This window comes from Phocoena phocoena, chromosome 17 (genome assembly GCF_963924675.1).
Source record: "Phocoena phocoena chromosome 17, mPhoPho1.1, whole genome shotgun sequence".
Lineage (NCBI taxonomy): Eukaryota > Metazoa > Chordata > Mammalia > Artiodactyla > Phocoenidae > Phocoena > Phocoena phocoena.
In genome coordinates this window covers 76,401,829-76,426,405 of record NC_089235.1, presented here as the reverse complement: position 1 = coordinate 76,426,405, position 24,577 = coordinate 76,401,829, and the positions used below count along the sequence as shown (strand labels likewise).

The following is a 24,577-nucleotide window of genomic DNA, read 5'->3' as shown; positions in this document are numbered from 1 at the left end:
TTAGACGTTGCCTCATTACAAAGCACTCCGAAGCTTAGTGGTTCAAAACAACAATTTATTCTTGATGTTTTGAGTTGGCTGGGCTCAGCCAGGTCATTTGTACACTGCTTTCAGCTGGGATCTCAGTGGAGGACAGATTACCCACGATCATAACATCAGACGTGTCTTCACACACATCTGATCTCTCAGTTGAGGTGGCTGAACTGCCTAAGGGAATGGTCCAGCTGTCTCCAGTTGGGTGTCCAACTTCTTCTATGGTAGCTCAGGTCACCAAGGGAAAGAAAATGGAAGATTCCAGGTCTCTTAAGGGCTAGACTGGGAAATGGCACAGGGTCTGTCCTCCACATTCCATTGGTCAAGGCCGATTGCAAGGCCAGTCCAGCTTCAAGGCAGGAGTGGAATATTCTCCAACCCTTCATGGAGCAACTTCTGTATGTACAGCAAAGGGAGAATGTTTCAGCAGTCACATTTACATCCAATCACCCAGACATATTTCCCGTTACCTGCATGTAGTTCTCAGTAAAAAAGAAAATATATATATATGTTTAGTCGAGTCCTGATATATTGAGAAATCACCAGAAGGAGTCAAAACACTTGATGTCGTTGACACTTATTAGTTGAGTGATCTTATTGGGACAAATCATTTAATTTGTTATTTTGGTTGCATTTATCTCTAAAACAGAAATAGGAAAAGCTTTCTCTGTCTAAAGAGGCAGAATTCAGGAGTGGTGCAGGACACACACTCAGAAATTTCTGGGTTCAAATCCTGCTTCCGACTCTTCTCGGCCATGTGGATTTAGGAAAGTTATTTTAGCCAATTTGGTGTTTTGGGTTCTTCACCTATAAAGTGGGGCTGGTAGGAGGTCCCTACCTCATAGGTTTATGTTAAGGTTTGAATGAGTTATGCAAGGAAATGACTAGAATGGTCCTGGCACACGGTAAGCCCACAATAACCACTAGCAAGCGTAAGTGATGCTATTATGCATTCAGTAGTTGTTTACTTAGTAGCAGCTGCCCCAGGCTGGTCCCATGGAACACATCCCTGGGGATGAGAAGGTTCCTTCCCGCTCTGGAGGCACCCACAGTCTTCCTGGGGAGACAGAAGTGTCACACTAACAAATACAGTAGAGGTGGAAGCTGACACAGCTCATCTGAGACAGTGAGAGCTGGAAGGGTGAGCAGAAGTTGGCCGTGCAGGCAAAGGAAGGGAAGGATGTTCTCGGCAGAGGTACCAGGCCCCGATGTCCCTGGGACCTGAGCAAGGGTGTTCCTGGGATGATGAGAGATCTGGCGTGGCGGGTGATAAGGACGGAGACAAAATGAGAAGAGAAACCTTGGCGGCCAGGTTTGGAGGCCACGATGTGCCATGTGGAGCAGATTGATTTCATCTCAGAGGCACAGCCAGATGAAATGAAAGCACTAGGAAGACATAAATCCAATGCTGTTCAAGCACAAGACGTTGCTGCACAAATTAAGGGGCAGAATTATACAGTCTTTCTCTCTTTTTAGATATATCTGTTCTCTGGTAGCCATATGATATGGAAATGTGTTTCAACCATGTAGGTGACTTGGATTCTGCTTCTCTAGATGGGAAATACTTTGGCGTTGGGTTTTCCGAGGTAGGTGTTTATGATTTGATTCTGTGAATAAGAAAAAATAGTAACTCCCCATGTGAAATGTAGCCATAATCTGTATACTATGGTGTTTTCTTTTCTTCTGTACTTTTAAAAAAGGTGACTTGGGACAGGTTTCTGTGGTAAATGGATAGTTCCTTCTTGTCTGAGGTAGCGACATATCTTGTAAAATAGACTAGGACAGACTCTGAGCTTGTACCAGGTAAGAGCAGTCCTCCCCTGGGCATTCTAGAAAGATGACCACATTACAGAAGGGACATGTGTGTGAACAGGTGACTGTACCCCAACTGGAACAGTGCATCACATCTGCTCCTGGCGCTTGGTGCCAGGCATAAAGGGAGCTACTTCTCTGTAGATGTGGAAGAGTGGGTGATTCGGGCCAGTGGTCAGTACGACTCTGAAGGCCACTGGGTCTTGGTCATCACCCAAAATAGAAAAGTATGAATTGTAGGTGATCCCCTAATGGTTCACTGACACCAGGATATCCCTGGGCTGTTCCAAACCTTTTCAAGTTCCTCCTATAAGCCGAAGTCCTGGGTGCCAAGAGGTACAGAGGTGAATGATGGTCAATGAAAATATAAGGGTCAAGGGATTCCAGGAAGAGAAACCAGAAGTAAGAAATTAAAAAAAAAAAAAATGTGATTCTGTTTGCTTCAAAGGCTTACATTTTGTGGGTCTCACAGCTTTGTTCTCTCTTTGGAGTTCAGGGTTACAGGTAATTGGCATGTCTGCATCTGTGAATGAATGTTACGGATACGTAGCTTTGGCGATTTCCTTCCACCAAAATGATGCTATTTAATAGATTGTGCAGTCCTTCCTACCTGGAGATCTTAAAAAAAATATTATTTTCCCTTAGAGGGATGATCACTTAAGGGAAAATAGGGGGAGGGGGAGGGGTGCTGTCTAAACCGATTGAGGCTGTGCTAGGCGGTTCGGCCCAGGCATCTGCTAGTCACCGCTCATCGAAGCAGGAGAAAGGATGAGCAGTAAATTGTGAACGTGTAAAAATGGCCATGATTAGTTTTAGTCATGTTTTGAGAGGTAATTTCCCTTTCCATTAAGCAGAAGCTTTTATGCATTTCACCGTGTTAAGGGGTGGGGAGAGACATTTATTCTTCAAATGAATCAAACTAACTTCTTTTCAGGGTCCATTAACGTACCCCTACATATCAAATATGCTTGTTTTCATGGAGAATGTTAAACAGGTAAAACACTCCAGCTCCCAGGCTCTGAGTGCCCACCTGGGGCCGGAGGAGACTGATGCTCAGGGCTGTCAGGAAGGATGTGCCTGGGTGAGCCGAGGCTTGAAGGATGCTCTCCCCTCTGGTCCTCGCAGCAGTCAACTGAGAAACACCGAAGCCAGGGCCCCTCACCTTGGACTCCCAGTGCAAGCTGGGAATCTGCTCTGCCAGCTGGTGCGGTGACCCAGCTCCCTGGGGGTCCAAGTCAGAATTGTTGCCTATCCTTTGTCCTTGAGATCAAGTCTTAAAGTCTGCTTGACCTCCAGGGTTCTTCTTTGGGAAGCTTTCTCCAGTCTCTTGTACCACGGTTCACGCCTCTCTGCCTCTGCTTTTGCTTTCCATGCCTATCCCTCCTTTCCTCACCCTCTCACCCCGCTAGTCCCACTAGGCTGGCAGAAAGGATTTATGCTGGTTCTCCAAGGGCGATCCCTTGCCCCTGGCAGAATTGCTCCTTCCCTGTCTGAGCATATCCTCTTCACTACCTGTACACACACAGCACGTGCCCCTCCCCCATTTGTGGGCTTCTCCTGCCCCTTTGCTCTCAGTACCTGCACCTGGGACTTTCCCTGGAGGACCGCCCCAGGCTCCCAGAAGCACTCTGCCCAAGATCTGAACGTGCCTGGGAGTTGGAAGCCCACCGTCCCCCATCCCCTCCCCACCCAACCCCTGCCATGAACCAGTATTAGTGCAGGGATACAGAAGCCCATCTCCCGTCTCACGATGGGACAGACTGAGATGTAGCTCACCCTCCAGAGTCCCCTGCAGGATCAGGCTGGCGCTGCCTTCTTGGGGACCTGTGCTGAAATGCACCCTTGCCTGTCTTCCTTCCTTTCCCTGCCCTGTGTCCCCACGTCCCAGGTGGTCTCACTGGGCACACCTGTGCTAAATCACCTGCACACAGGTCCTCTTCTCTGGATGTGCTGTTCATCATCTGTGTCCAGAAACCACTAGAAGAGGTACTGCAGTTCGTTCATTATCATATATGAGGTGTGGTGTGAAGTTAGCCAGACCTGCGTTCACCTGGGTTCCTTGTGACCCTGAGCCAGTAGCCTTTGGGTTTAATCCCTATAGAAATGACCCTGAGGGCTGTTTTGGGGATCAGTTAATGTACTGTATATGGGTAGTGAATGGACTTCCTGTCGCATTGGGAGCCTGCATGTACACCTACACATCAAAGCGTGACCTCCTTGATCACCCTCCTGCCACATTTTTCAGGGATGGTCCCCTAATCGATCCCGCATTTAATGCATTTTCTGTGGAGATACTTACACAGCATCAAATCCCAGATTCTAAAGCCGGCTGTGTATGAGGCACAGTTGACACAGAGCTTGATGGCTGACCCTGCTCTCCTGGAGCTCAAGGACTGGGGTGGGGAACCACGGGGTGAGTGACAAGGGCTCAGGAGGAGGGAGGCCCTGGGGGCCCAGGGCTCAGGACAGCCTTCCCTCGAAGGCCCGACTGCTGTCTTCCTGAGTCTGTCTTCTGTGAGCACACCTGACCTCCAGGTGTCCCGACTGTAGGTCCAGGTCGTCAGTGCAAATCTCTCTGTGCTCAGAAAGTGAGCAGAGTCCCGCCACCGGGTCTTCACAGCCTCAGCTGCCCTGCCATCGGCACACCTGCCCTGGTGCTTCCCTCCACGCTGAGCAAGGCTCCTGGGCCCCCTGCCTGCTCTTCACTCAGACAGCAGCACCACCGGCGCGCACCTGCACGGCAAAGCTGCACCTGGGGAACCGCATTTCAGGGAAACACACCTAGAGAAAAAGGCGAGGGAGAGCACGGGCTCCCTGAAGCATAGGCCAGAGATGATACACACACATCAGAGCTGCTTCCCTTGCGGATGGGAGAGAACAATCTTTATCTCTAGAGCACTACACACAGGCTCCAGAACCAGGTGGCTGAGTCCCAGTCACTCTGGGTGACCTTGGGCTTGTTTCTAACCTCCCTGTGCCTCATTTTCCTTCTCTGTAACATGGGAATAGTGATAACAATAACAACAACAGTAGTAATAATAATAATAATACCTTCTTCATAGGGTTGTAAGAATTTAAAATATTAATGCACATAAGCACGCAGAGGGGAGCCTGACATCCTAAGCCCTCAATAAATCCCGGCTATTTTTAAGTTCTATTACACCAGCCAGAGTCAGCAGACTTGGGTGAAATTTGCATGAACTGAAATGTTAGTCCTGATGGGTTTTGCTCATTCGGGAAAATGTTTCTCGGGTGCCTCCGGTGTGTCAGGCACTGTTTCTGGAGCTCTTGAGCCCCCAGATGCCCAGCTACAGATGTTGTCTTCAGAAGCAGTGAACTTCCCATCGCTGGAGGTTTCAAGCAGAGGTTTTCGCGTGGTACGAGACAGCGGCCGATGAAAAGAACATTGTATGAGAGTGTTCATATAGGCAGAGTCATTCTAGTTTTTCTTAAAATGAAGAGGCATTATCATGGTTATTATTATTATCGTTATCATTATTATATACTTAGGGATATAAATTAATCCTCAGTGTGGAAGTTGATGCTTACATTTACGCACCAAAGTGCTGGTCATGTTGCTTTCTTCAGTTCTGGCTCCCTGGTGCCTGCCAGAGCACCTGGGGCACAGCTGGCTTCACAGGCTTGTTTACTGCCTTAGTGAATACAAGACCAGAGGGCAGAACTTGAGCCAGAATGAAAGGAAGAGGGAGACTGAATACCATACCATTAAAAAAAGAGCAAGCTTTTGAAGGCTCAGCGAACAGGTTGTTTTTGGGGGGAAGCATTTCAGTGGGAAAGGATGCTGTTTCGACTTCTCAACAGTCAAATAGTTGTTAAAAAAAAAAAAAAAAAGCTGATGATTATTTAGAAAAAAGCAAAGTATCCCAAAGAGGCAGGCTAACTTCTTCCTGATTTGGCCAAGTGGTCACAGAGAATCTAAGAATGGCCCGTGCTGTGTGGAATTTGGAGTAACAACACGGAAGGTGTCCAGGAAGTGGCGGGGAGATGTTCAGGACCCCCTCAAACCACAGCAGAGTTTCTCCCAATGTGGTGCAAGGACCTCCCCTCCCAGGACACCCTAGGGACTAGCAAGCGGCCAGTTTCTTGATCCCTCCTCCCATGCCTCCTAAGTCAGACTCTAAGATATACCTGGATAAAATACCAAAGAGGAAATTCACATGCGGACGCACAGAGCAGAACCTTGGAATTCTGTAATTGCAGCTAATAAGCTGGTGCTAACGATGGATAATTGGATGATTTAGTCTTCTCCCCTCAGTGACTTACAGTTACAGGAAGAGATTCTGAAGTCTTAACACCGTAATGTAAAAGACAGGTCCCTGAGGATGGTCCTATGTGGCAGAGGGTCTTTATTCCTGATCTGCTGACAGGTGCGTTTTTATCCAGTGCCTCTGGAAAACAGTGCGGTCATGAAATGAAAAGAAATATTTTCCTCTGAGCTGGCTGAGGCTGATAATAGTAACTGCCGTAAACTGCAGAAAGCCGCTCCTGTTCGGTCCAAACTCTGCTGGATATTCACCCTGTCTTGGGCATAAGCTCTTTTTTCACTGTGAGGAATGATAAAGTCTATCTTGTCCAGTATTCTCACATGGAAAATGAGGGAGTCTTCGTCCCCGTTTACATGTGGATTTTTTTTTTAATTCAAGGGAGCACACAGAGGAAGAGTCAGGTGTATCAGAACCTCTGGTTCTGGGGAGGTTCTGGGAGGGAGGAGGAACATATTTAAGGGTAAAAGTCCTGCTAATGGAGATTCTGTACTCCCCACACTGGGCGCCAGAGCCATTTCAAAACCGCTATCAGGTCTCGCTCTTGCCTTTTTATAGAGTGTCTTCGATTCATGGTGCTATTTATGCGCGCCCAGTAAAAAATGAGGAAAATATTACTTGAGGCTTCACTCAGAGCAAAATTCCCCGACAGCTGCCCAATGATTTGAACACGAGCCATTTTAAAGCAGACTAGGGTTGTCCTGGAGAGTGGGGTTACTGGAGCAGGCTTTCTCACAGATTGGCTTTCCATGCATCTATCAAATAACCCTTTCTTTCTAAGGACAGCCCAAAATAAGAGGATGGATTTATGTGAAAACTGCTCATGCTGGAAAATTAACAGAAAATTCCTATCTTACCTTTACATATCCGTAGGGTATTTGGACAGTTACAGAAACAGAATTTCCCACTTTGTCTTGGTGGCTAATTCTGAAGATCCCAAGGAGAGGCTATGAGGAACACATACTCTCTGAAGAGCATGGCTTTTACTCAGAATGTTCTTGAAAGAGAAGCATGAGAGTTTTGTTTCTTTTTATTCCATTAATTTTTTTTTGTAATAATACATCCACTTTAAGTAGACAGTGATTTTTTTTTTTTTTTTTTTTTTTTTTTTTTTTTTTTTGCGGTACGCGGGCCTCTCACTGTTGTGGCCTCTCCCGTTGCGGAGCACAGACTCTGGACGCGCAGGCTCAGCGGCCAAGGCTCACGGGCACAGCCACTCCGCGGCATGTGGGATCTTCCCGGACCGGGGCACGAACCCATGTCCCCTGCATCGGCAGGCGGACTCTCAACCACTGTGCCACCGGGGAAGCCCAAGACAGTGATTTTTTAAAGACTTGACTTAGCATGACCCAGCACGCACATATTCTCAGGGAAACTTTAAGGTAATATAGATGCACAGAGCCATCCAGCCTGAGAATTTTTTAAAAAATTTTTATTTTACTGCAGTATAGTTGATTTACACTGTTGTTAATTCCTGCTGTTCTGCAAAGTGATTCAGTTATACATATATATACATTCTTTTTCAGATTCTTTCCCATTATGGTTTATGCCAGGATATTGACTGTAGTTCCCTGTGCTGTGCAGTAGGACCTTGTTTATCCATCCTGTATATAATAGTTTGCATCTGCTAATCCCACACTCCAAGTCCATCCCTTCCCCACCTCACCTCCCCCTTGGCAACCACTAGTCTGTTCTCCACGTCTGTGAATCTATTTCGTAGATAAGTTCACTCGTGTCGTATTTTAGATTCCACATACAAGCGATATCATACGGTGTTTGTCTTTCTCTGTCTGACTTACTTCACTTAGCGTGATCGTCTCTAGGTCCATCCATGTTGCTGCACATCAGCCTGAGGAGTTTTCAGTCCATATCCAATGCAATGATCGTTCTCCATCACTCTCAGGACTCAACTCATTTTAGTTCGCCACTGCCAAAGGCTGACCTGCATCACCTTCACACAAAAGCCAGGGTAGTACCTTTTACAGATAATTTGGATTATGTTGGACCGCTACTGAAAGTCTTCTAATGATGATACAGAGTGCTTGATATACACCAGGCACCGTTCTATATTCTTTGCATATATTAAATTTTCTCACAACTCCATAGGGTAGGTGCTATTATTATCCCCACTTTATAGATAAAGGTGCTGATGTGCACATCCGGGAAGAGGCTGGGGTGAGGTCCCATTCAGGCGGTCTGGCTCTTAACTACTGCATCATATTGCTTCGTGCAGACCGTCGAACAAAGTACAGAGTCCTTAGCAGGTCCTGATTGGCCCCTGTATGGTCTGATCCTTGACTTGCCACTTAAACGCATCTTCTCCCTTCTACCCCATCACTCTTACTCTTCCTTGAATCACCAAGCTCATTCCCAACTCAGAGCTTCTGAACTTAGGGGGTCCTTCCACTGTGAAGTTGGTCATTCCTCTGCAATCTTCACCTAGCTTGTTTTCTCAGTGAATCCAGGTCAGGTCTCTGCTCAGATGTCACCTCCTCAGAGAGGCTTCTTGCCCAGTTATTAAAAAAAAAACAGATTTCCTGTTATAACTCAATTTCTTATTCTGCTTTATTTTTCTTCGCACCACTTCAGCTAGTTTTATTCCATGTGTATTTATTGTCTGTGTCTCCTCTAAGATTTGATAATAATGCTTTCAGTAAATCATCACTGTTTTCTATGTGCCACGAAATAGAATATTTCAAATATGTTACGTATTTATGTGTATGGATTTACTTTATTATCACACCTTCCCTAAGTGATAAGTTACAGGAATAGATCCCATTGTACAGAAGAGGAAATTCAGGCATGCAGAGCTCATGGACTGGCTCAAGGCCTCCCAGGTAGTGAGTCTTGGAGTAAGGATTCAACCCCAGTGAGTCGGGCTCCAGGGTCTGGCAGGTCCCTACTCCACCCGCAGTGCTAAGGACAGGACTTGTTGCTGAGCATCAGCTGGAGGAATAAATCAGCAGTGTTGATACATGGCCCTGCTACCCACCTGGTCCTGCAAGATGGGCCAGAATTACTCCTTGAACCCCTCCACCAGCACCCCCTCCACACTGCATCAAATTTCAAGTCCTATCAGTTGGGACTTTCTCCTCCTTCTCGGGTCTTCCGGGTCCTCTCCAAGCCCACTGACATCACTCTGGTCAGGCTCAGTCTTCTTTCCTGGGCTCGGCCTCCTCCCCAGCCTCACTCGCTTCACATTGTAGCCCTCATCACTCCCGTGGACACTGCAGTAGCAAAATCAGACCTTCAGGGGCTGCCCCGCCGGTGTCCCGTGGATGTGCTTTTAGGATACTGCACGTCATCCCAATTTTACTATTTAAATATTTTCAACCTTTTTTAGAAGAGGCAGTGAACCACATGTTCATGCCATTGTTTCAATGAGTGTTTACACATGGAAGACCCATCGAACAGCACAAAAACGGCATCTACAGTCTATCTGGGTTCAACCCCTGGTTCCACGTCTTTGAAACTGAAACAAGTGCCCAGTGCCTCTGTTTCCTCCACACAGGAAACTCAGGGCTGCTTCCAGGGAAGATTTAAGCTGAGGTCCATTCATGCAGAGTCACCAGCAAATACCCAGAGATTCATGTCAGCACTGGGGATACGTTTCCACGTGGAGGTTCTGTGGGTTTTGAAGAGAAGGCAGCCAAGGACGGCTGGGGCCCCATGAACACCTAGGCTGAGCAGAGGAACAGAAGCTCATGAAGATGCCTGAGGAGGGAAGCCAGAGAACTGAGAGAAGAAACAAGGATGGGACTGTGTTGGAAAGAGGGAGTCTCAGTCCACAGTACCAAACGTTTAGAGAGAGTATTTTTTTTTTTCTTAATTTAAGTATAGTTGATTTACAATGTTGTGTTGATTTCTGTCATACAGCATAGTGATTCAGTATATATGTACGTATACACATACATATTCTTTTTCATATTCTTTTCCATATGGTTTATCACAGGATTCTGAATATAGTTACCTGTACTATACAGTAAGACCTTGTTGTTTATCCATTCTGTATATACTAGTTTGCATCTGCTAACCGCAAACTCCCACTCCATCCCTCCCCCACCCCCTCCTCCCCCTTGACAACCACAAGTCTGTCCTCTATGTCTGTGAGTCTGTTTCTGTCTAGTAGCTAAGTTCATCTGTGTCACATTTTAGATTCCACATATAAGTGGTATCATATGGTGTTTGTCTTTCTCTTTCTAACTTCACTTAGTATGATAATTAGAGAGAGGTTTTTTTGATACAGCGTAGGAAGCATCCAGTAGCTGGACATTTCTAAGCTTTATCTTCAAGGTCTTTGAAATAAAACCTTTCAAGTTTTCCCCTGACACACGCCCTGGCTCAGCCTGGGCTATTTCCCGTTTCCCTCAGGAAGTAGTTGCCTTTGCTTGTTCTGTGATACCTACCAGATGTGCTTAGCCCACCCCCTCTGTTTTTCCTTGTTTATGTCCTACTGTATTACCAGATCATCACATTCCTTTTCCTATTTACACAAGCTTTTTATCTTCCACGTAAGAGTGACCTTGCTTCTCAGAATCTTCCCATATTTCATCTGAACGTTCTTGGTAATTCTTACTGCTTATTACCATGTATTCACGTTGCATGTGCACCAGCATTCCCACTAGTGTGCAGGCACCCAGAGGTAGGACACTATGCATCTCCCTTTGTCTGTCCTCCCCTTTGCTTCCTTGCTCCTATTTCTCCTTTAGGACTTTTCTTTTTTCTTTTTTTTTTTTTTTAACATCTTTATTGGGGTATAATTGCTTTACAATGGTGTGTTAGTTTCTGCTTTATAACAAAGTGAATCAGTTATACATATACATATGTTCCCACATCTCTTCCCTCTTGCATCTCCCTCCCTCCCACCCTATCCCACCCCTCCAGGCGGTCACAAAGCACCGAGCGGATATCCCTGTGCCATGGGCTGCTTCCCACTAGCTATCTACCTTACGTTTGTTAGTGTGTATATGTCCATGCCTCTCTCTCGCCCTGTCACAGCTCACCCTTCCCCCTCCCCATATCCTCAAGTCCGTTCTCCAGTAGGTCTGTGTCTTTATTCCTGTCTTACCCCTAGGTTCTTCATGACATTTTTTTCTCTTCTTAAATTTCATATATATGTGTTAGCATACGGTATTTGTCTTTCTCTTTCTGCCTTCACTCTGTATGACAGACTCTAGGTCTATCCACCTCATTACAAATAGCTCCATTTCGTTTCTTTTTATGGCTGAGTAATATTGCATTGTATATATGTGCCGAATCTTCTTTATCCAGTCATCCGATGATGGGCACTTAGGTTGCTTCCAAGGACTTTTCTTGAAGTCCATTTCCCCCAGGAAGCCTCCCCTGAGCTGGCTGAGTGCTGGTGCTTTGCTTTGTGGCAGTCATCATGATATGCACGTATTCCTGTGAAAACCACTTGACTTGTCTCTTGGTCCCTGCGGCCTAGAACTCAGTGAAGGTGGGGATCGTGCTGTTATGACTCCTTTCCGTTCTCAGCGTGTGGCCCAGTACCCAATGCCGGGTACCCATCAGGGACAGCACTCATGTGCTATAGATAAGGAGACATTGCCTCTAGAAAATTGTAGCCCTGAAGGTTCAGTGTCAAAGTCACCGTGGGAACCTGCATGCCAGGTTCTTAGACCAGTGCCCTTCCTACTAGACTAGACTTTTCTTACCTTGGAGCACAGTCTGAGAAACCCATCCCCTGGGAGCCTTTACTGTTTTTGGGTGTCAGTCTTCCTTGGGCTTGTGCATTTGAGGAGTCTGGGCAAAGGGCTTCTAACCAAAGGGATGAACCAGCCGTCCTGGGATTTTAGAGTTGCATCAGGAGTTGTGAGGAACTATTGTGATCTAAATCTTTCTGGTTAGTTCACTTTCATTGAGAAAAGACTCCAAAGATCATTGCCTTGAAGGCATTGAAATAGGAACCAGAGAAAATAGACTTAAGTGCAAAATACGTCAGAGTTTTAGGGCCAAAAGGAACTTTAAAGATTAAGTGACACAGAGCACCGAGGTGATCTCCCTGTGCTGTGCGGCTGCTTCCCACTAGCTATCTGTTTTACATTTGGTAGTATATATAAGTCCATGTCACTCTCTCACTTCATCCCAGCTTACCCTTCCCCCTCCCCGTGTCCTCAAGTCCATTCTCTACATCTGCATCTTTATTCCTGTCTTGCCTCTAGGTTCTTCATAACCTTTTTTTTTTTTTTAGATTCCATATATATGTGTTAGCATAACAGTAATTTTCTCTTTCCGACTTACTTCACTCTAGAGGGGTGGGATAGGGAGGGTGGGAGGGAGATGCAAGAGGGAGGGGATATGGGGATATATGTATACATATAGCTGATTCACTTTGTTATACAGCAGAAACTAACACAACATTGTAAAGCAATTATACTCCAATAAAGATGTTAAAAAAAAAAAGAATGTACCACTAGGCAACATGCAAAAAATAAATTAAAAAAAAAAAAAGAAAGATTAAGTGGAAACCTTACAGACCCAGAGTCATTAAATGAATTGACCGAGGTCGCTAGTCAATGGAAAAGCTGCTATTTTAATTCAAGAACTTGAAATCTAATGAACATTTTCACGATAAATGATTGTTTTTGCTCCATTATGAAAAAGGCCCTCCATTTGCAGTTTGAAGAGTCAGAAATTCATTTAAAATTCCTGAGTTTTAATTTCCCCTGGGGAAGAAGAGGCCTGTTTTTTGTTGTTCAACCAAATGGCTCAAACAGCATGAAGCTCTAGCATGGTAAGTGGCAGTCTTGAAGCAGCTGACTTTTTGGATTCTATACTCCCTTTTTCTGTCGACAGTGACCTAATTTTCCTTGGGAAGTGTCCCTCTTCCATCCTCTCAGCGGTGTGGCCTATTGATTCCCAGCTCTAGGCCTGGCTTTGATGGGCTCAAGCAATCAGTATATGCCTGGGCCCTGGACAAGGACCTCCAAGGAGGGACCTGTCTTCTCTCTCTAGCCTCCTGGTTATTGGGGTGCTAGGATGACAATTCTGAGACTGCTGTGCCCATGGTCCCATTGTATGAAGAGCCTTGGGATGTCTACTGAACAGTCAAAGGGATGTGGAGAAAGAGAAAGCAGAGAGGCATTCAGGGTTTTGAGTTTCATCCCTTGGCCAAGGAATCAAGCCGTACTTGAAGCTAGCGCTACTATTGGATTGAGAAGTTTTCTTTCTTGTTGAAGACAGTTTGAACTTTCTGGCCCTTGGAACAGCTGTCTCATGAATACAGATGTTTAATAAGAATTTCCTTAATTCCTCTTAATTTAAAGTGAATGTCCTTGAAGACTAGAGTAGACAGTCTGATGTCTCATTCTTACTTTAAGAATCACTGATTTCGTTCCGTAAGGACCTGCCAGACACAGATTTCTCCACCAACAGATTATGACCCCCCCAGGTTGGGGAATTTGATGTAAGTCTTGGTCACGTCCGTATTCTCCTGCAGCACTTGGCACAAGTGGGCACCCAGTAACAGTGCATTTAATGGATGAATGAACAAACTTAATTTGTTTCCCACAGGGTTCACGGGAGCTAATGGTAGAAGAGAGACTAATAAAGGAATCAACATTAATTGGCCATCTCATTAATTTGCTGCATAAGTAACACCATTCTGTCATTTTAACAATTTCAGTATTTTATGAATTGGATTGCATAAGTGATCTATGACTAAATTCTCCTTGAGCACGTTACAAATCAGGCTCCAAATATTTTTGCCCACTATCCCATCCCCAAAGAAACCATGGCTAACTTGCGGGTCTACGTTCTCTGCATTTCATTTCGTGTTCTACTCACCAAGAGATAATGGGTAGATTTTATTTTCTTCTTACTTTGACAGAGTCTGTTCACATATGCAGGTGGAGACCGAGGTGTGCTGTGGTCATCTCACACCTGCGCCTGAGAGTTGACTGTGTGCATCTCTTCTCGGGTTTGGTGACTTCGTGTGGGTAGCTTGAAACTGGCCATGGAGGGGGTGGAGGACTGTTTGCACCAGGAAATCAGCAAACGTTACAGATCACTTCTGTTTGGAAGACAGTTTTTAGACTTGTGCTGGCACGCCACTGTTCGGGGGGCATTTGCACACAATGACAGCTCAGGCAACATTGCTGTGCACGCCTCCTTGTGCGAATGTGTGAGGACCTGCTCTAGATGACAAAAAGCCCTGTTGCTAAAGCATCCATCGGGCGTGCAGATGTGCAGATTTAAATGAAAGAAAACTGCCAGAAGGCGTTTCAAAGTTCCAGTTCAGACTTCCACCAGCAGTTCATGAGGATATTTCCCTGCACAAATCTAGTATCTTGTTTTGTCTGCCTTTCCCTAATAGCTTTCCTTTCATGTGTTCATGAGCTATTCTTATTTTCCCTTTTATGAGTTTCCCATTTACAACCTTTGCTGCTGTTTTTGGACGATTTGCTCCTTATTGATGTAATTTTGTCTCCTACCTCCTGCCAAGCACAGCTTTGCTCACAATTCCTTGATGTATCGTGTAGAAAATATCTTCTCCTAGTCTGTAGCTTGTCCTTTATCTTTGTTTTAGACAAAGTCATGCTAACCTTTGGAGTCTGATGTTTCAAAGCTTTTGCTTCTCAGCTTAAGTTGAGCTTTCCTGTCAGTCCTACAAATGGGGATGTATTCTTCCCAGCAATCTATGGTTATAGTCAACAGTATTCCCAGTTATAGCTGGGGAAACTGAGGCTTAGGGAGGAACATGGTGGGACTGGGATTTGTATCTGGGTCTGTTTGGCTTCACCATCAATTTCATGTGAGCTGGTGTTCCATGCTGCTAATGGGGTGCAACCTCAGGGGTCCCGTATCAGCAACTCCACACACCTCCCTGCTGGCTCAGCCTGCCCTGGATCTCCATCTGATAATTGGATGTCTTTCACTCACATAGACTTCCCCTGCCGGGATCTTCTTGTCACTCACGTGGTTCCCCTGAGCTGGCCTTAAAATGGCACCAGGTCAGCTCTCCCTACAGATCTCATGTCTGGTCCATAAATAATGTCTCCTTTGCCTCAACAAATTCTGAATGTCTAAGCTTATCCCAATGCATTAACCTCTCTCCTGCATGGAGTGGCCTTAACTTTTTGAGAAGTCAAACATGCACTGGTCCTCCGGTCCCCGAACTGGAGGGATCTGTATTAAGCTGTTTGGGTAGGCCCTCCGTGCTTGGATGAGAGGAGGTGACACCTCTTTTCTCTCCTCCTTTGGAGGTGGTGTAAATAGAGACTGACTTCATAGCAACAGCTTTCTCCAAACATCTGTATGCTTGTTCTCTCTAAACCTCTTTCTTCCCTCTCTACCTGATGCCATGTCACTCCTCTATCTAACTGAGGAATTTAGAGTCGTGGTTCTCATCCACTCCCTTTGTGAGCCTTGATTTTGAGTCTAGCCCTTCACATTGGTTTGTAGGGTCTGTTGTGGCCACTGTCAAACTTCAGTTGTCATAGCCCATAAGATGCCTCTTCTCACCTTTAGGTCATACGCTTCCCGCACCCCAAATTAAGTGTGCCATATTCCCTTCCGTTTCTCTTTTTGTAGCATGTATGACGTTATAACTGAATGATTACTCGAGCATTTCTTTCCCCCCCCTTACCACAGTGTAAGTCCTAGGAGGACAGAAACTTGCTTACCGCCATGACTCACACACCTGCTATCACAGCTTTGTCACTCAGTGCTGAGGTGCGGAGTCCATGGACTGATGGATGGATGAAAGAATGAGTAGGTGGATGACAAGAATTTCACATCACTTCCAGACCTCACTGAAAGATGCTTTCCCTTTCATCTAAATTCTGTTTGAAAGCTTCAGCTGAGCACACGCTCTCCAGTATTGATTGCCTTGGTTTAGAGCAGTTTGGGTGAATATTGTTAAAGTTTAAAGCGCGATAAAAGTCATGACTCCTGAAAATGAACGTTCTTGTTTATCTTCATTGGAGTCAGTGCACTTTGCCTCAGCCTTCTGAAATAGGTACCAGTGGGTGACCCGTATTTCCATGGATCGGTAGCAATGGCACTAATACATTTCTATTCATATCGCAACTGACATACCAGGCACTGTGCTAGGTATTTTGTAAATACTGTTTTATCAATTCTCACAGCAGTCCTTGGAGACAAGTATCTCAGTTTCCATCTTCAAAGGAGGAAACCATCTCAGAGAGTTTATAAATCAGTGGAGTCAAGGAGTTGGGTGTTTCTGAATCATTGCCACAATTACACTGCTAGTTTTGTTTCAAGTGGATAACTCGTTTGATGATTTTTTTTAATGATCAAATGAGAAGGAAATGATTTTTTTAAAGATATTAAAAAGTCAGTAGGTTAGAGACTTTATCCTTTTTTTCAAACCTAAAAATATATATTTTAAAATTTCACATTCAACAAATATCTATCAAGCAGATAGTTCTGTTTGAGCAAAAGGAACCTGTCTTTCACAGAAGACTTGGTCTAACGTAGGAGATTATTCAAACAGTCAAGGTCATTTTTACACCAACTAATATCACAGTACTCAGAGAGATGCCTTGTGTTATGAGGGCTTGTAATCATGGGTTTGACAAGGTTTAGGGCGATGAGAGAACATTCTCTGGGGAAAGAGATGGGTGAGCAGAAGTTGGCATGATCCACAGGGAAGGGAAGGGCCACTCCAGGCAGAAGGAGCGGCATGGGCAAAGGTGATGCAGTGACAAAAGGGGGACGACAGGCCACTGTGGCTGCGGAAGAGTGAACAAGGGAGCCTGGAACAAGATGAGGATAAACAGGGGCAAATTGGCTTTGAGGACTGTATTAGGGCAAAAAAGTGTTTCCTGTATCCTAAAGGGAATGGAAAGATACTGAAAGATTTTGAGCAGGGCAGCAGCTTGATTCTATTTGTGTACTGAAAATATGCTTCCTTGGAAATATTGTAGAGAGACAGACCAGAAGCAAGGTTGAGCAGAACGAAGGCCATTGAGCCGTCCAGGTGAGAAGCCAGGTGAGCACGGGCAGGCTTGGTTGGTGGTTGAGATGGAGAGCTGAGGGATCACACTCAGAAGACGGAGGGAGACGGTGACTCAGATTTCCGGTTTACACGACAAGGTGGCTCATAGAGCCATTTACTCAAATAAGGAATGTTGGAAGAGAAACCAGCATCTTAGCTGTTTTTTCCCCCTCTAGTGGTGGTTTGAAACATGCTAAGTATGTGCTGCCTCTGAAAATCCAAACAGAAGATCTCAAGTAGGCGACTGGACTTCAAGGTCTTGAACGTAGAGGAGAAGTCTGGGTTAGACGCATGGATTCATTGACCGGCTATGTACTGCATTCCGTTTTATGTACAAGGCTTGGAGAATGCATAAAACAGACCAATTTAGTGCTCTCACTGGGCTTACCTTCTGGTTGGAAGAGAATACAGTCAGTATGACTCCAGCAGTAACTTAAGTAAAACAAACCGCTGTAAGGGAGGTGGGGAGTGACACTGAGGGCAGCAGGGAGGTGACTTTGATAAGGAGGCAGACGAAAGCTACCCTAGAGTCAAGAGGAAACTAGTGGAACTTGATTTCACAGAGGCCACGGGAAGGGGATAGTTCAAGGAGGAGGCATTGACCGACATTGCAGAAAGTTTCTGAGAATTCAAGTACAACGTGCATTAAAACTTGCCTGGACATCTTAGTGACAGCTAGCGCATTCATCACCTTGATAGGAGCTCTTTGGGTGGTGATAAGGGTCCAGAAACTAGATTTTGGGGGCACTGAAGTGTGAGTAAAATGATGAAGAAATGGAGACAGCCAGTAGAGGCATTCTTTGGGTAAGCGTCACTGCTCGGGCAAGGAGGGAGAGAGAGAGAGTGATAGCCAGGAGGGCTGAGAGTTTTAGCTTTTGTATGTATTTTAGTTCTAAGGAGAGAAAATTGACTTCGCTTAAAAGCCATTGGATATATATGGAATCTAAAAAAAAAAAGGTTCTGAAGAACGTAGGGGCAGGACAGGAATAAAGATGCAGATGTAGAGAATGGACTTGAGGACATGGGGAGGGGGAAGGGGAAGCAGAAGTGGAAGCTGGGATGAAGTGATGGAGTGGCATGGACATCTATACACTACCAAATGTAAAATAGATAGCTAGTGGGAAGTAACCGAATAGCACAGGGAGATCAGCTCGGTGCTTTGTGACCACCTAGAGGGGTGGGATAGGGAGGGTGGGAGGGAGACGCAAGAGGGAGGGGATATGGGGATATGTGTATATGTATAGCTGATTCACTTTGTTATAAAGCAGAAACTAACACACCATTGTAAAGCAATTATACTCCAATAAATATGTTAAAAAAAAAGCGCCATTGGGAAGGATCTAGTTTAGGAGAAGTTAAATACGTAAAATAAAGAAGGGAAAATCATTACAGTCATTAAAAGTTTACTTTTTCTCAGCCCCAGTCATATGGCTGCTGAGATGAACTACATGACTGAACCCCAGGAAACTCAAACAGACATTAAATAATGAGAAGGGCCTTCCCTGGTGGCGCAGTGGTTGAGAGTCCGCCTGCCGATGCAGGAGACACGGGTTCGTGCACTGGTCCGGGAAGGTCCCACATTCCGTGGAGCGGCTGGGCCCGTGAGCCATGGCCGCTGAGCCTGGGCGTCCGGAGCCTGTGTTCCGCAACGGGAGAGGCCACAGCAGTGAGAGGCCTGCGTACCGCAAAAAAAAAAAAAAAAAATGAGATGAGGTGTGATCACGAGGCATGTGATACCGTGGCAGCCCAGCATGCAGTGGGGGAGACCGACTCTGCCGGGATGTCGGAAAGGAGAGCTGTCCCCGTCTCCTGCCCCCCAGCTCATGCCAGGTGGGTGATGGCGGCTGTGGTGCACATCAGCAAGTTTGCACGATCACCTCTGCGCCAAAGTGGAGACGTGCAGAAAAATGAGCCTGAGAGAAGAGGCCATCTGGTTATTGAATCTAAATCTGCAATAATTGATTCTGAGGACACAGGCCTAGGTGTGCATTGATCTTGGAGCCCACTGGCCAAGCCTTGGCTGACACCCAGGCAGGTGCTGCTGCAACTTTCAGATGCTGTTTATAGAATTTGCTTGGACACAAAGGCATTGCAACAGCCTTGCAAACAGTCCTTCAGTGCCCCAGTGAGCACCAAGGGAGGCCGTTGAGGGGCAGGAGGAAGAGCCCTGGACTTGGAGGCTGGATTCTGGGTTCTACTGCTAGTTCTGCCCTTAGGCTGGATTCTCCATCTTCTTGAGCCTCCCAGTTCCTATCTGTGAAATGGGTTCACAGAACTATGTGATTTCCTTTTAGCTAGTAGTCCCCACGTGGATGTGTGGATTCTCAGACTTAGAACAGTGGCTCAGATGAAAAAGGACAATTTGTCTTCCTCAATGAGGACTCCGTCTACCTTTGGAGGTAACCAGGCTCATGCTCTACCTATTACTTTGCCAGAGTATTGAGCACCTGGTTTATTCAAAGCACTCACCTAGGTCACAGGAAAGACACTCAAATGACCATCCTATCGTCTGTGCTTTCAAGTAGCTTGTAGAACGATGGGGGAGGGGGTGGGCATGTGGGTGAGGATAAGGTGATTCCGAGCTGAATAAAGCAGAAGGTGGAATACACACAACAAAGGTGTGAACATGGATAAAGCGCACCGTTAATAATAATAATAACACCAATCACTGTCTTATCTAACTTTCACGATAACGCTTTAGAAGAAGAGGTTTTTATGGTTAGTTTACACATGAAGGACATTAGGCTCAAAAAGCATAAGTAATTTGCAAGTGGAAAAATCAAAAACACTAATTTGAAAAGATGCACGCACCCTAGTGTTCATAGCAACACTCTTTACAATAGCCAAGATATGGCAACAACCCAAGTGTCCATGGACAGACGAATGGATGAAGAAAATGTGAGATACATATATATAAAATGGAATATTATTCCACCATAAAAACAATGAAATTCTGCCATTTGCAGCAATGTCCATGAACCTAGAAAATATTATGCTTAGTGAAAGTAGTTAGAGGCAAATACTGTACTATATCACTTCTATGTGGACTCTAAAAAAAATAATACAAACAAATGTATACAGCAAAACAGAAACAGATTCACAGGTACAGAAAATAAACCGGTAGTTACCAGAGGGGAGAGGGAAGGGGGGAAGGGGCAAGATAGGGGTATGGGATTAACAAACTATTTTATATAAATAGATAAGTAACAAAACTATGCTGTATAAAACAAAGGAATTATACCCATTATCTTGTAATAACCTATAATGGAGTATATACTATATACTATACTTCAATCATTTTCTTTAAGAAGACTAAATGAAAAAACGTAGAAACAAATTACGAGTGAATGGAGAGTCTGAACTTGAATGCAGAGCTGATTTCAGAGCCTGGGCTACTTGTAACTACAATGAACGGGAAAATCTCCATGAAGGGGTGACATTTGCAAGGAGACACAGGCTTTTGAGATGAGGATGAGGCTATCAATTCATTAAAAGAATATTAATTGTGTTCTTTTACGCCAGGCTCCTTGCTAGAAGCTAGAATGCGGTGGTGAGTGATGGATTCTGCGGGCTCAGAGGAGAGTCACGCAGAACTGCAACTGCACACGGCAGGTGCTCTAAGCCAGCTGCTGCAGACTGCCCTGGGGTCAGAAGAGGGAGCAGTGATCTGCCTGGGCCGTTGTGAGAATGTCCGAAGAAGGGACAAAACAAGCTGGGTCTATGGTGAATGAGAAGAAGAAGGCTTAGTGGGAAAAAGGTCACAGGAAAAAGAATCTTCAAAGAATATTCATAGATTACCCACTTCAGGCAAGCACTACGCTAGGACCTCTGAAAATTATCAATACCATAATCTGTATTAGTTTTATTAGCTGTTAGTTCAAATCAGAAATGAACTTGTATTCGACATGGTAGAAGTCGCTATTAGCCAGTAGCTCCCTCCCCCCCAAATAATTAAGAAAGTAATTAGAACATTGAAAAGTAGTGTTCATTTTAGCGAACCATAGACATTGCTTCCTGTGATCTAATTTGGTACTCATGACAATACCATAATTAGAGATTATAGCTGCATTTTACAGAAAGCAAAGTGATGAACATCACGTCCTTGTAATAGGGAAAGATTGAGACACTAACCCAGACCTCTTAGCAGTGCCCCTTCCCCCCAAGTCCCAGTGGTCTAAACAGTTCTCTGACATTCCTCACGCCATCTAGCCGTATCTCTGTAATTGACCAAACACCCATGGATCACCTGTGATGGGTTATAAGTGCACAATTCAAAAGGTGAAACTGTTGGGGGAAATCATGACATTTATTCATGGGAAGAGAATGATAACGGCCTTCTTCAAGAACAGGGACTGTCTCAACGTCCGCAGATCCATCACGGACCCTGGAATTCTCAATATTTTTGATGAATGGGGTGTAAGTGTGTTGAGGGGGGTACAGTCAGAAATGGAGCATCTTCCGAATGCTGAGTGAACGTGTAGGATCCACATTCCCTCTAGGCTGCGACTGTCAGAGAAAGCTGCTGAAGGGGAGAGTGAAGTTGGCCAGGGAGATGGGGAGGGAGCAGATCCTAGCTCAATTCCTCAGGGTCCTACTCCCTGCGGTGTCAGCGCCACGTGAGTGGGTGGTTGCCAAACACTCCAGCTGTGCTGAGACTGGTCCAGTTGTAGGCTGGAGTTAAGAAGTTCAGATCAAGGAATATCTCGGTTGGGTCAGGGCATGGGGTAGACACCCTTGTGTCCTGCATTTGCTGTGTGGGAAGTTGAAGGTCAATTACTAGGTTCAGCCACTGCCAGGTCTGAGTCAGGGTGACCCATCAGAGTCCAGGACTCTAAGGCATGCAGACCAGCTTTGAGAGCCTGGGGGTATCTAGCGACGGAGATGGTTTGTGTTGGAGAGAGGAGAGCTGCCCTGGGGTAGTTTCCAGGTCCACGCACAGACGCACAGCAGAAGGACAAGCTGCTGATGCGGGGAAGGGGGAAGTAGCGGCTGCAAGGCCACCCATGTCCTGGAGGACAGGCGCTCAGGTTCCTCTGGGCTGACACTGAGTTTAGAGGGAGAAGGAGTGAGATGAAAGCATGGGACTTCTGAGGGGCAAAAAAAAACCCCTCTAGCTGCAGGGATAGGTCTCAGCAGAGAGGCTGGGCTGCCCTGCACGTGGTTTGGAGAAACCATGTTCATTTTACCGAGGGGCGATGTTCAGCCAATGCATCTGGTAGGGGCGGTTGTCAGGGTAGCCACTGCCCTCAGATGCCTAAGCTGCCCCTCCACTGGCCAGTTAACCTGGTCCCTCTCCCAAACCCTCGCATACCCTGTAGTCCATAAATAAAGGATTTGCGTCTGGCACAGCAGATGGCCTCCAGGACACGGCTCGTCACTGTGCTTGGTACGCATTCTGATTGGTGGGTACGTGTGCTAACCATTTGGGGTATGTGTCCTAACAGACAGGGGTGTAATAGAGGAAGGTGAGGCATTGGAGGAGAGTCCAGGTGAGAATGGCCTTGACCGGGGGGAGCTCCACTCATTCACGGCTTGGGGAGGAGACAGTGGTGTGCTCAGCTCTTGGAGAGAGTTGGGGCCTGGGGCACAGCTCTCTCTCTGGACTGGTCAGTCTTGGCTCGGCCATGGCCACGGGGCTGATCTTCTGGGGGGGACTTCCGTCTCTGTGGAAGAGAAAGAGTGACCACCTGTTCTCACCTACTCTCAGCACTCCCTGATATTTTCCTAGCAAGTCACAACTGCCCCCTACATTCTGTGGTCTCCCATTAAGGCCAAGTTCACCTTGGGCTGGAGAAGGGCTCTGTGCTCCTTGGAACGTGCCAGGCCCGTAACTGGGCGGGGATGCTGCAGCTCTTACAAAGATTTGATTAGCTGCAATTGTGCTATACTTAGTTCTCCTTGGGAAGCATATGGCCGAGGCAGATGGCTCGGGAAAGTCTGAATCACATAAACAGGGCTCTTTGCCTCCCATTTGCTGGGTCTGATGACTTTTGAACAGAATGGGTTTCAGAATTAGAAGGTGGAGCCTTGCTTATACCCCTCTCAGAAAACCCCAGGCTGTATATTTCAGGCATACTTAGCACTGGCTGTGTGTAAGGGAACAGGAGAGGTGTGGATTCCGGGTCATCTTGAGGACATAGCAGCAAACAGATCCCTGAGCGGCAGGCTGCTGGAGCCCAGATTCAGTTCACTTCCACAAATGTTTATTAAACATCGTTGCCAGATTCTCAGTGATCGGACCACTTGGAGCCTTGGTCAGTCATGCGTTTGGTCAATATTTGCCTGACCTAGACTTCAGGAAAAGGCCTGGCTCTGTGCTAAACCCTCACCTGGACTACAGCTTCCAAACCGGTCATTTAGGGCCAGTTCGACCGTAGTAGGTAATGTAGATTTTATGCTAAATGCAGTGGGGGGAGGGCGGTGATGAAGTATGCTTTATATTTTATATGAATAGACTAAAGAGTAGTCATAGTAGAAGGAGAAATAAAGTTTTCCATATGCTCTGTGGAGAGAAGATTATGAAGTGACCCAGAAGGGATTCATCAGAACCGCGTTTTGAACGTAAACCCACAGGATTTATGGATTGGGTGAGAGGGTAAGGGAGAAAGAGGAATCGAAGATGACCAGGAAGTATTTTACTCTCTGTGGTTGAGGGATTGGGGGAGGGTGCTCGCTTTGGCAGCACATATGCTAAAATTGGAATGACATTAGCATGGCCCTTGTGCCAGGATGACACGCAAATTCGGGAAGCATTCCATGTTTTTTATTCACTTTGTTATAAAGCAGAAACTAACACACCATTGTAGAGCAATTATACTCCAATAAGGATGTTAAAAAAATTTATAATACCTAAAAGCAACAGGAGACTAAACAACAAAATTAGCCAAAAAAAAAAAGAGTGCTGTAAGAATGATGTAAAAAAAAAGTGATATAAAAATGAGGACCATTTTTCTTCCATTATTTACCAATAATAAAATAACAAGAAGTACTTGATTAAAAAAAAAAAGAGAGAGATTGGGGGAGGGACACAACCGAAGGTTCTATATTGGGTATGTAAGTTTATGGTGTGGATTTGACATCAAAGGAGTAATGTCGAGTGGGCGAGGGATCAGGTCCACTCAGGACAAAGGTGCAGCTGGCGTCAGGCATTTGAGGGTTCTCAGCTTGTGAGTGGCGTATAAAGTCTTGGAAACAGCAAGACGTAGATGGAGGTCTCCAACACAGAGGTGGGAAGAGCAGGAGGAGCCATCCCAGGGGGAGCAGGGAGGAGAGGGAAACCATGAACGTAGCTACTTGCCATCAGCAGGCAGGTGGGGAGCGGGAAGGGGAAGCTGGGACGAAGTGAGGGAGTGGCATGGACATATATACACTACCAAACGTAAAATAGATGGCTAGTGGGAAGCAGCCACATAGCACAGGGAGATCAGCTCGGTGCTTTGTGACCACCTAGAGGGGTGGGATAGGGAGG

The 24,577-nt window shown here is 45.8% G+C and overlaps 1 protein-coding gene and 1 pseudogene across 1 annotated transcript in view; both read left to right on the top strand.

Annotated features, from left to right (window-relative positions):
- The window catches only part of FAM135B (family with sequence similarity 135 member B), a 163,075-nt gene that overhangs the window by 39,542 nt on the left and 98,956 nt on the right, over window positions 1–24,577 (top strand). The window lies entirely within an intron of this gene.
- On the top strand, window positions 23,776–23,873 carry LOC136137390 (U6 spliceosomal RNA; annotated as a pseudogene).